Source organism: Trachinotus anak, unplaced genomic scaffold (assembly GCF_046630095.1).
Source record: "Trachinotus anak isolate AG129_WGS33_773 ecotype Australia unplaced genomic scaffold, CSIRO_AGI_Tana_v1 ptg000044l, whole genome shotgun sequence".
Taxonomy (NCBI): domain Eukaryota; kingdom Metazoa; phylum Chordata; class Actinopteri; order Carangiformes; family Carangidae; genus Trachinotus; species Trachinotus anak.
The window spans coordinates 489,859-501,589 of NW_027273895.1; the positions used below are offsets into that span (position 1 = coordinate 489,859).

Genomic DNA, 11,731 nt, shown 5'->3' on the forward strand with positions numbered 1-11,731 from the left:
GGAAACTGTGAGAGGCAACAACACACACAGAGGGTGGGGGATGGGAGGGTCAGCAGGGGCCCCCACGGTGATTCTTTGGCTCCATCCACACCTCCACGTTTGACCTCATCTCTTCTTCTATGTTTTATTTTGAAAACTGATCTCTTCTTCTCTGTTTCCTCCAGAGTCTTCAGCCCCTCAAACAGAGACTTTCAGAAACGCTGCTGGACCCGTGTTCGTCTAAACCTCCAGGTTGTGTTGTAGTCTGGACGGACACAAACAGAGACCTTTGGAAACGATGACGTAGACGCCCACGCTGGCTCCTGATTGGCTCTTATCAACCTGGACTACCAGTGGTGAAACAACATGGAGAATGAATGAAAGTGTTACTGACCTTGTTGTCTCTGCAGCAGCTGTTGTTCAGCTCAGTTCTAGATTTTAACTCTATAACTGTCTTTGCTGTTCCTCTTCAGAGGATTTACTGCAACCAACCAACTGAGACAATCTGCTTCCTGTTTACACCTGCTCGCACATGCTCAGTATATGAATGGTCATGTGTGTGTTTTCAGGTGTGATTGGATGGACACAGATCATTTCCGATACAGAGCTGAAACAGTCGTCTGGGGCAGCCATCAGGTGAATGGTTCAGGTGTGTACCACATGATCACAGATGCTCTTAGCAGGTGAGTCGCTGGTTGGACTCCCGATCAGCCGACTCTTTCCTGCGGGTCATTCCCTTTCTCTCTGCCTCTCTAATAGAGGCAAAAATGCCCAAATAATATCTTTAAAACATAAAGGCAGTAGTGACCTGTGGCCCTTTAATGAGACAGTGAATACAGTTAAAAAGGAGCCGACAGGAGAAACTAACACATGAAGAGTCTTCAACTCCAGAGAAGATTATGTCTGTTTGTTTCTCTGTGTTTAAAACATAATGTCATGAATGTGATGAACTCACTGGTGAATGAAGGGTCAGGTCTGTGTCATGTTAACAGATGCACAGAACAGTTCCACTGTGGATTTAAGCTGCATTAACACAGATTATCTTGAATATCTTTGTAAATGATAATAACCATCACTTTCTGCTGGACACAAGCAGATGGGGCAGAAACAGTTGGTGGTCTGAAGAAAGTTTAGAGGATTTTATTCATAAAACAAAAAAAAAACTGAATTAATCCTTTAAATCCTCATTAGACTCTTCCTGAGTCTCTTTGTTTTCTTCTGGACGTTGTTTTGTCTCTTTGTGTTGTAAAAAATGCTTTTGTTGCACTGATGCAAATCTTTATTGACATACAGTTCAATGACAGATGGATCAGTTACTGCAGCACACACACACACACACACACACACACACACACACACACAAACACACACACACACACACACACACACACACACACTCTCTCTCTCTCTGATGAGTCAACACACACTTTCATTTTCCCCTTAAACTCCCCCTCAGCCTGGAAACGCCTCGAGCCTCTCAGACCTCAGTAACTGAAGTTATTTTTATTGTCAGTGACGTCTCAGCTCTTTGTTCATCAGTAACTTTCTCAAACATCTCAGGAGACTGAACATCTGCAGCGGGGGATGTCAGAATCATGTGGAGGTCCATTGAATTTGAATAAAAATGTTTTGCTATCATGATGTTCCCTCCACCTCCACTCCACAGGAGGTCTTCAACCTTCTGTAGCCTCCACCCAGGACCAAGCCATGGACCTGGGCTGACAGGACCTGCTCCATGGTCTCCAGCTTCCCCTGAAACTCTCCGAAACATTTCTTATCTTTTAATGTGGTGTTTTATATCCAGCTGCTTAGACTCTGCACAGGTTCAATCTTTTAGTTTCTACAGAGACACATATAAAATGTTGATATGACTGTTCATCCTCTGATTTACCTGTTGGTTGAGTTGGTTAATCAATCAAAATACTTTGACCCCCAGGGGGAAATTAGGTTGTTACAGTTGCTCCATCGTGAATAGAAGTGTAACAGCAAGAACAGAGAATAACATAAGAGGTAAAGAATAAACGTAAGATAAATATAAAATATATGAAAAATGGAAATATAAACATAAAATGTAAACCAAAAAAAATTATGATGTAAAAATATACAATCTAAATATAAATGTAACAGTATATAGGCAGGTAATGCCCAGTTTTAAAATTGCGCTTGTATTGGACTAGAGTTAGAGTTGGTTAGGGTTGGTTAAAGCTGGTTAGAGTTGGTTAGGGTTGATTAGAGCTGGTTAGGGTTGGTTAGGGTTGATTAGAGCTGGTTAGGGTTGGTTAGAGCTGGTTAGAGTTGGTTAGGGTTGATTAGAGCTGGTTAGGGTTGGTTAGAGCTGGTTAGTGATGGTTAGGGTTGATTAGAGCTGGTTAGGGTTGGTTAGAGCTGGTTAGAGTTGGTTAGGGTTGATTAGAGCTGGTTAGGGTTGGTTAGAGCTGGTTAGTGATGGTTAGGGTTGATTAGAGCTGGTTAGGGTTGGTTAGAGCTGGTTAGTGATGGTTAGGGTTGATTAGAGCTGGTTAGGGTTGGTTAGAGCTGGTTAGTGATGGTTAGGGTTGATTAGAGCTGGTTAGGGTTGGTTAGAGCTGGTAGGGATTTGTTTGGATTAATTAGTGCTGATTCAGATGGGTTAGTGTTGGTTGGATCGGACAGGGTGAGACAGTGAAATTAAATCCAGCTGCAGAAACAGATCAAAGTGTTAAAAGCTTCTCTGACACTGAGAAGTTGAATAAACTCAGGCAGGTTTTCATGACCACAGCTTCTTTATCTGTCATTACAGAGGTAGAACCAGAACCACAACCAGAACAGCAGAACCACAGCGTCCATGCTCCACAGGGATGTGTGTGTTGATTTGATGGGTCTGCTGGTAAACCCTGACCCCCACCAAACCTAACCACCAGGAACCAGGTAAACAGGAGACATGAACACTGGTTTAATGACCAGGACGCAGAGTGTAGGTAGAGTGTAAATTAAAACATGAAGGCTGGAGGTGCAGTAAAAATACATTTAATAGTGATATTGTCCAAACCTACAAAGCTGTCAACTAAAACTCTAAACACAGGAAACACAGGTGAAGCTGAAGAGAGCAGAACAGACACATGAGGAGACTCCACAGGCTTAAAACTGACAACAGAGACTAAATACACACAAAGGAGGCAACACAGGTGAAACACATTAGGGTGGGACAGCCAATCACTGAGGGGGAGGGGGGGGGGGGTTAGAGACAGGAAGTCAAATAACCATGACACTCACAAGGATAGTAATTTCAAAATAAAACAGAAAATCCAAACATAAGGAATCAACAGAGGAATCAGAACAAGTTTGTTCAGGACAGTCGCAGCTGTCGCGATGTCTGTAATGGTGTCTGAAACTACCAACTTCATGTGTGTAGTCACAATACTGAGGACAGAGGGTGCATTGTTTGTGCGTTTGTATTCACTGTGTGAATATTTTAATAGCTCCATAATGACAGCAAATACACATTTACACAAAGACCCATTTATAATGTGTTAAAAGCCAAAAACCTGAAGCAGCTACATGTGATGAACTGATTAAAGCAGATGAAACAGAACATTACTGAACACACTGTTCTCTCTGCGAGTGAAGGCCATGCCGCAGATTAATAATGAAACAGGTGGAATTATGGGAGAGTGATTAAAACTGTTTCATGAAGATGATTTAACAACATGTTTAAATGTTGAGCCGAAAGATGACGCTGGTGTTTTTCTCATGGTAAAGCATCAAATGTTTCAGCTCAAATTCTATCTGAGGTAAAGCAAACAAAAAAGTTAATATCTCATCATATATTTGGTTCTATTCATAGCAACATTACTATACATTATACTATTTAAAGGTTGCATTTCTTGGCTGCTGATCAGACAGATTAACAGTAAACAATGGTCATTGGGGGTTAAAGGGGATCTTCCACACTGTGACAGCCACAACCACAGCATCACAAAAGTTCTGCAAAACACCCACTTCCTCATCTGCATGTTTTATAATGGGTTCAGGTTTGGGGTTTTTCTGAAGCAACATTTTCCCCCTGAAATCAACTGAGCATGTTTTTCTTTTGTACTGATTCACACTCACTTCAACACCACATTTATTCGAAAGTTGTAAAAGGTATTATCATGAACATGTTTCTGACCGAAAGTGAACCTTCCCAATGCTGCTGCAGTCATCACAGAAAATAAAATAACTGCCCCTGTTTCCGGCCTGTGTTTGGAGAACTCCTCCACCCTCAGATATTTCAAAAAAACAGGGAGGAGGTGAGAAAGAGAGAGATGACCAATGAAGCTATACCGAGAAACACAGGAAACCACAAACACACCTGGGTGAGTGAGGGTGGGAGGGGGCACAGAGAAGAGAGGCACTAGTTTAACCATGTTCTGATACTGTGAATAAGAGCAGTTTTCATCATGAGGGTGACATCAGTTCTGGGATAAAACATGAACGTGATTAAACATGATTATCACTCATTAATCAATTTACACTCTACCTACAGTGTTTTATATTCACACTGTAAACCTTCAGTAAATTACACATCAGCTGATCATCTCCACCTGCAGCTGAGGCCGGCAGTCACCGAGTCCTGGGGTCTCAACCGATGCATCGACTCTTGTCCAGTACACGAGTTAACACAAGCTACACATGTGCTAACTCTTCAGTGCTGGAAGTAACACAAGTGAACATGAGCCGTGCAGTGCAGGGCTAGCACAAGCTAAATAAATAGCGTCTGTTTAGCTGAGGAGTTAACACAAGCTATCTATGTGCTATCTGTCCATTCAGGAGCAAGCAACCTGTTCGGCACAGACTAACACCTCCTGGTTGTGCACTACCTGTCGACTGCACTACAATTAGCTACGTAAATGGTATCTGTCCATTACAGGGGTTAATATAAACTGGTCAGTGCAGGAAGCTAACACAAGCTAGCTGTAGTGTGAATAAAGGTGTGTCTGTGTCCATGTCCTTGAGTTAAACCGAGTAAATATTGAAGACACATATTTAAAATCAAAATCGAACATTTTGTAAAACAAACAACCGTTTATCTCCAGCGACCAGAGCAGAAACATGGCTGTCGAGCGTCCAGGCAGAGGAGGTCTGTCTCTTCATTAACTCATGATATATGATAAAAGTCTGTCATTTAACAAATTAATGAAATGGTGATGAGCAGCTCTGTGGCTTTTTTGCTTGTCTTGTGGTTTTCATTTCTGCCACAGTAGTTTTATATGTTCAACCACAGGACTATAAAAGCAGAGCAGATAAGATCACATCTCTTTTGTGTTCCACCTGTCATCGCAGACCAACCAGCTCCACTCACCTGTGAACTCATATGTTCCTAAACAACAATGAAACTGTGATATATTTTTATTTCTTTAAACCTGCAGTAACTGTGTGTGTGTGTGTGTGTGCTCCTGACCTGAACTTACCTTTTTATCACATTGACTCTAACAAATATAGACTGCACATTTCCTGCCGTAGCCTGGTTTACTATTTGGTGACTCATTCCTCTACAGCGAAACGCTCTGCAAACCGACACCGATACAGCTATCTACACACGAGTGTGACAGCTCAGTCATTCAGAGACTCTTGACACAAGGTCACTATTAATACTGTGACCTGAAAGTGCTTCAAGACAGAGTGTGACGGTTTCACAGAACCTGGATCTCAGGAAAAGCACTTTCACTTTTATTCCTGCCTCGGCTCAATGACAATTATCACACGATCCAAACCTTTCGCTGACCTTTGTTTTGTTCTTCTGTGGCTGCTTTAGCCTCTATATTCTCCTCATCTTCCCTCCATGAAGGCACGAACACTGAAACATAGTCATGCAGAGAGCTGACATTTCACATCCTTTCATCAACACTTGATGTTTCCCTGTGTCTTTGTTCTTTCAGCTTCTAGAATGAGCAGGTTTCCAGTCTTTATTCAGCAGGAAACAATCCGCTGCTGGAAACAGTTAAACAGGATAATGACAGAAGACTGGGTCACCATGATGGAGGCAGTTAAGCACCATCCAACATCATGTTTTATTACAGGACTTTAATGTCTGCTTGTTTTTGGGTCATTTTCCATATATTCTTATTTTTATTGTTAAAAAATCCCATGAAACGTTAAAACCACCATGACGTCACTTCAGTTCTGTCTCTGGCTCTCAGTCCAAACCCAATCAGAAATCAGAAATCAGCTCAAATATCATCTTAAGAGCAGACTCAGTGATTTCTTAAAACAGTTTCTACTCAGACAGTTCGATGCTCCTGTGATTTCAGCCTCGACAGTTTCTGGGCCTCTCTGGACAAACTGGGTCTGCTGTTAAAGATCATGTGATTAAAATCAGCCTGTTTCCTCAGCTTTTATTGTAGTTGGGAGCTGTAGTTTTCTGCAGTTGAGTTTTTATTTTTAATGTGTTTTTAGGACAAACAAAGCTGAAAAAACTCAGATTCTGTCGTTAAGATTCGCTTTCTTTAGACCTTCAGGTAAACTAAAGTAAACTTTGATTTAAAAAAAAGCAGAATAACCTGCAGGCAGCAAAATCCTCAGTGATATTAATGTTAGGAAGCAACTGGGCCAAAACTGGATCTCTGAAGTGAAATAGACTGATCCATAAATATCCTGCAGAATGTGTTAAAATCTTTAGTTTCCTTTTACTGTGAGACAGAAACAGCTGCTGAAGGTCTGTGTTCAGAGTCAGTGACTGTGTCGGTGGGTGGAATGAGTTTCATCACTTACAGTGTCGTTTATTCTGAAAGTCATGGTGGTCCATTTCAACTGTCAGCCAATCAGAGAGCTCTCAGAGTGTGGGCGTAGTGACTGATTGGCTGGTCAATAATTTGAATTCAAACAGTGGTGGTTGTTTTCAAACCCAGTTCTTCAGATTTTAGAGAAGTGTGTGTGTGAATGTTGAATTTCTAAACTTGACTCTTGCAGAGAAAAATAACAAAAACCACTGAGAATAAAAACTGAGACTGAAGAAGAGTGAGTCAGTCACTCATGATGTTTTTCACAGCTGATTTGGGACTTTGAAGCTTTTTTAATGAGCCTTTCATCTTTTCTTGTTCTCGATCACACTGCGGGGGTGTTGTGTTTTCTTCGTAGGAGGGTAAAGTCCCTTCACACTAACTCACTATCTACAAAATGAACGTAGATGTCAGGTGACACACCTTCAGGCTAACGTCTGTCTCCACAGTCAGAAAGAGGACTGATGGGAGGAGGGGGGATATTTCTGATTATTTGTATAGTTCCTCCTGAACCTGACAGCGAGGAGGAGCTTTTAGGCTGAAGATGCTGTGTGAATATGGGTCCTGATGGTTGACAGGTTCAACAGAGCAGTGTAAACACAGACCTGCAGCAGAGGAGGGACAGTGTTGTCCTGACATGAATGTTGCCTCATAGTTCAGTTTCAAAACCCATGAAGGTCGTCTTTAGTCAGTTTCCACTTTATGCAAATACCATTCAAATACTGATCCTCAGGTGACACTGAATTTGAATACCAGCCTCCTTCTCATTGTTTATCTGTGTGGACGTGTGCTGAGACATCACAGGTCACAGGTCACAGGTCACTGTAACGGCCCACAGCTCTTTGACGGAGCGTCATCCTGATCAAAGGTTCTTCACATCACTCATCACTGCAATTATATATTTTATTGATAAGTGTGTGAAAACAAAGAGTGTAAAGTGAAGCTTGTAGTGATGAACCTACCTTTAGTCTGCAGCTCTTTACAAACCTTTACAGTCAGTTTCAGCTCGTTGTTTATCTGTAAATCTACTGTCTCCTCACCTCAGAGAGCAGCTGGTGGAGACCAAACACAGAGCGGGAACAGACACGTCGTTAATGATAATGTTGATCTGTGACTGATGTGTGAGTATATGACTGTTTGTATCAACATATCAACTTAAAAAGTGACGATATGAAAATGTTGTGTACGGTGTGTATGTGGCCCCCATGAGGCCGAGAAATCAGGTCAAAGTAGATTTTATATGTGGAGGTGATGTGATGCAAACTGACTGAAAAAGCTTCTTTTTCACTGATTATGTTTTGTTTGTAATGATGTTTCAAAGGTCAAGAATGAACAGCAGCTAAACATTAGCTTGAAGCTAACTCAACATGAAATGCTAACATTTATCTTTAATATTGTTCATGGTGAAATAAACTTTTAAACCAACATGGTCAGAAAAATAATTTAATGACACATGGATCAACTCATTCTGGATCATATATGAACAACAACTAAACTGACACTGATTCATCAACTATTGTACTGATTTAATTTTATCATAATGGTAACCTGCAAACAAGGAAAAAATTAAAGACTTTACTCCACAAGAGATTAAACTAACCTCACAATCAGAAGGGTCAGGTAAGATTTTCTTTTTTTAATGACTGAAATTTTGGTTTATGTGCCAAAGGTTTTTCATAAGCTTAATAAAGAGAGGCATGATTTGAAAAGACACTTTGAAACTGTATTATTTGTCTTGATAATTTAAGTTGAGATTTCAAAGACCATTTTTATTCATTGTATTATAACAGTGTTTATAGCAAGACTTCAAGGATTAATTTATCAAATCATAAAGTTTAGGGGAAAAAATAAATCTTTATTGTAGCAGTTAATTAATCAATAGTTTATACTGTAGTGATTTTCATATATTTACTGTAGTTTACAGTTAATATCTGCAAATAAACCTCCCGTGAAAAAGGTGCAAATAAACTGTAATAAGCTTCTAATCTTTCATCAGTATTTTACTGTAAAAGTAGAAAATAACAGCTTTTTGCTGTATTTACAAAAACAGTAGTAAACTGTAAATGACAACAGCAGCAAGACGCCGTTAATTTTACAGCAAAATAATGGAAACGCTGCTTCCAGTTCTTTACTGTTTTTTAACAGTGACAAATTTAACAGTGCAGGAACACGAGGTTGTGTTTGTGTCGCGGGTCTGATTCCTCCTCCTGGTTGTCAGGGTGCTCTCCACTGCTGCCTCGAGTCCTGAAGGAAAGTTCACAGGGATGCAAATCTTATTCAAATATTCCTGTCAAGAGTAAGAGCTGAGTTTACTCTGAGTGCGAGAGCCAGGCTGTCTGTCAGGAACTGTAACTAACTTTAACTGGAAGCTTTTAGTTAAAGAAAAAAACATCTGGAGGCGAAAAGGTCACTTTAGTGGAAACTGTCAGTTTGGTCCATTTGTTTCATTTGTTTTTAACTTTGATCACTGAGCTTTTCAGAAAACAGCTCAGCTGAGTTTCCAGACACTCAGAGTGTCGACAGGAAGGTTTCATTCAGAGGTGAGGTGGGTGTGAGATGGCAGCGTTTCACAACCTTAATGATGCGGCTCCAACACAACAAAGCTCTCTCAGTTAACAGCTTCTCATTCAGGACGTTACCAGCCCACAGGCCTGTTGTCGCAGCAGAAACTCTGGTTCCTGACTCCCAGTTACTTTTGAATTTCTCCAACTGGATAGAAATACTGTGACAGGTCGACATCTCGTGTTTTAACAAACATAAGTAACATTGATGGGGTCAGGGGGGTCAGGGGGGTCAGGGTTGATAGTATTACATGATGAGCTGGACGGTACTTGTTGATGTTCAGTGTCTCCAGAGACTTGATGCTGCTGTGAAACCTGATTCTGATTTTTACCTCCAAATGTAGAAAGTGTCAGAGCTCAGTTTTCTGCCACAGCTTCACAGTCCTTCTAGGAAAACACACCACACGTCTGTGTCCTCACTTCTCCTGACTCCTAACAACTTTCCTGGGAATGTGGTTAAGTGTGAGTGTGTGTGTGTGTGTGTGTATTTTGAGCAGCCTCTGATTTCACTGTTCAAATGTTTCTCATCATCTCCGAACAGGTTCATCAGGAGGCTGCGTCCTGGAGCTCTGCACGACCTGACACGCTTCTCCTCAAACATGTGACAACACAGCTGAGTTTTACTGATATCACATGAAGAACTGTGGTTGGTCAGCTGTGGCTGCTTGTTTTCACCTACATGTTTCCAGTACCTGTGAAGGCACCTGAGGAACACCTGGAGCAATCAGAGAGTGAAATCAGTGGAGTACTGCTCACATCTTTACATGACTCTGAAGGGTCAGGGCATCACTGACAGCCTCAGGTTTCCTCTCAGCTTCCTCTCTGTATCAGAACATAACCAGCTGTTACTCACCCGTTATGCCTCAGACTGTGGAGTGAAGCTGGATCTGCAGTGTCAGTCGACGTGCTCGAGCTCACTGAGAATAAATCATCATGAGGAGTCAAGCCGCTGTTTTTTTTTTGCCTGGAGAACTGACCTGGAATCTGAGCAGCTGCTGCTCCCTGTTATCTGTGTGTGGTTAACCTATCGTTTACATACCTGAAGTCAGACGGCTGCAGGATCAACTCACTCTGATCCAATCACAGGTCACGAACACGACCTCGTTATTCTGACTGTCACTGTCATATTTGTGCAGTTGTTTGACAACAGAAACACAAAGATGTGTCAACGATAAAAACATTTATGATCTTTGTTGTTGAAACTAAAGTTTTCTTCTTCACTGACTGGAGGCTGCAGGGAGACGAAGAAAGATCAGTGTCAAACACAGGCAGCTTCACCTGGTGATGCTAACAGATGACGATGCTAACAGAGGAGGAAGCTAACGGAGGATGATGCTAACAGGTGATGATGCTAACAGAGGATAATGCTAACAGAGAATGATGCTAACAGGTGATGATGTTAACAGAAGGTGATGCTAACAGAGGATCATGCTAATGGAGGATCATGCTAACAGGTGATGATGCTAACACAACAATCCAGGCAGACTAGATCAAAACCTTGCACAGAGAAACAGGATATTATGAGCCTGGAGGTTACCATGGTGACAGTCATTTTGATTATGATGATGTAATTACCAGGAACGTGCCTTTGGATGTATTTGATTGGCCAACAGTAACAGAAGAGTCAGGTGATGTTCATGTGGCGTGAATGAGCAGATACCAAGCTTCAGACAGCAGCGGTGATTGGGCAGTCACAGCAGCCTCACACATCAGACGAGCTGCAGGTCACAGTTCCACCTGTACCTGTAAACTCACAGGAACATTAAGGCCACGTCCACACTCCTCTGGAGTCTTCAAGCCTTGTAAATGGAGCGTTTCAGAAACGTTGTAGTCTGGACGGTCAAAAACTGAGACCTCTGGAAACGATGACATAGACACACCCGGTCGCTCCTGATTGGCTCTTATCAGCCTCGATCTTGTTGTGTTTGCAGCAGCTGTTGTTCAATGAAATCCTGCATGTTGACGCTACAACTGTCTTTACTTTCCTCAGTCACAGTATTTTCTGCAACTAATCAGCTGAGAGTATCTGCTTCCTGTTTACACCGGCTCGCACGTGCCCAGTGTTGGTGAATGGTCACACGCATGTTCAGGTGTGTTAGTGTGGATGCAGAACGTTTCTGATACAGTGCTGAAACACTCGTCTGGACAAAGATCGATTTAGTTTTAAAAGGCATCAGTGTGGGCGGAGCCTAAAACTGAAAAAGGACCGGAACCACAGCTCATCTGTGATGTGGATAAATATGATTAAACAAACTGTCAATGCTCATTTTTTATAAACATTACAGACAAAAATGGACAAAAAGCTTTTCTGGGATAGTTACTGTTACTCTACTATCACTCTACTATCATCTACTGTTACTCAACTGTTACTGTTACACACACACTGTGCACAGTGAACTGTTGCTCAACAGGCTGTAACTGGAAAGTCTCTGAACTCAGCAGAAGGAAACATGA

General features: G+C 41.6%; 1 long non-coding RNA gene across 1 annotated transcript; it reads right to left on the minus strand.

The window, feature by feature from the left end:
• Positions 1-6,226: 6,226 nt before the first annotated feature.
• LOC139615259 (uncharacterized) lies at positions 6,227-10,458 on the minus strand. Its single transcript, XR_011687323.1, has 3 exons — positions 10,317-10,458; positions 10,131-10,194; positions 6,227-8,960 (listed from the first exon to the last, which is right to left on the minus strand). It is a non-coding gene; the product is annotated as an uncharacterized lncRNA (long non-coding RNA).
• Between the last annotated feature and the right edge of the window lie 1,273 nt (positions 10,459-11,731).